The sequence below is a fragment of the Penaeus monodon genome, chromosome 13 (genome assembly GCF_015228065.2).
Source record: "Penaeus monodon isolate SGIC_2016 chromosome 13, NSTDA_Pmon_1, whole genome shotgun sequence".
Taxonomy (NCBI): Eukaryota; Metazoa; Arthropoda; class Malacostraca; order Decapoda; family Penaeidae; genus Penaeus; species Penaeus monodon.
Window position 1 is genome coordinate 51,550,525 of NC_051398.1, and position 1,069 is coordinate 51,551,593.

Here is a 1,069-nt window from a genome sequence, read left to right on the forward strand (position 1 = left end):
TGGCAAACAGGGTCAATCCCATGTGGGACCCCCTCCAGCTGATCTTCCAGGTTAAGGAAACTTGTTTCCCACCCGAACTCTAAACTTCCTGTCAGCAAGGAAGCTTTGTATGAAGGTAGGTTATGCTCCTCTTAAACCAGTGTTATACAGCTTTGACCTTTACAAGGTCAAAGAAGACTGCTAACATGTGATGTCGCTGTGCGAAGGAATTCCGTATGGCAATTTCCATCCTCACAAATACATCTGCGGTCGATCTCAATTTTCTAAACCCATATTGATGTGGGGTCAGCACGTTTTCCTTTTCTAGCAGCCATGTCAACCTGAAGGTTACCATTTTCTCCATAAGCTTGCAGATGCAACTGGAGAGAAAAACTGGTCTGTAATTCCCTGGTGTGGAAGCATCCTTGCCAGATTTAGGGACAGGAATAATTATAGCCTCTTTCCATGTGGATCCTATTGAATAGGTCCAACAGCAACTTTTGGGAGCCCTCCGTTAAGTGAGATATCATTTAGAATGAAATATCCTCACATCCTTGGGCAGCCTTACAGCAGAGCTGCAAAGCAGTCCGTCTCCTTGCGCAAAAATGCTGCAGTCCTACTAAAGGACGACATTAGGCGTTGTTCCTGTACAGCCTGAAGAGTGGAGAATTGGGCACTTTTGCCAAAAATTTCCACATGACATCATATCCACATTCCAGTTCTTCATCGACCGTCTAATAAACTCAACATTATCAACCATATTTGCCAGTTCCAGACTTTCTAGAATCCAGGAATGAGGGACCATATCATAAGCTTTCTTATAGTCATTCCACAACATTCTCAGATTGGTATGTCTCCTTTTACAGTCATTCAACACAGTTTTATCTATAAGAAGTTGGTCTTACCAATGGTCATCCACTTAGGAATCTTAACCCTGTTACTAACCATGCCATTCAATTGCTCTATTCTCTTATTTAATGCCGTGAAAATCTTCAGCCAATACTCTTGTACCTCATCGGATCCAGGGCATTTCCCGTTGGGAATCTTTTTTTTTTGCTGGGTCACCGTCTCAGTCGTAATTTAATATTGC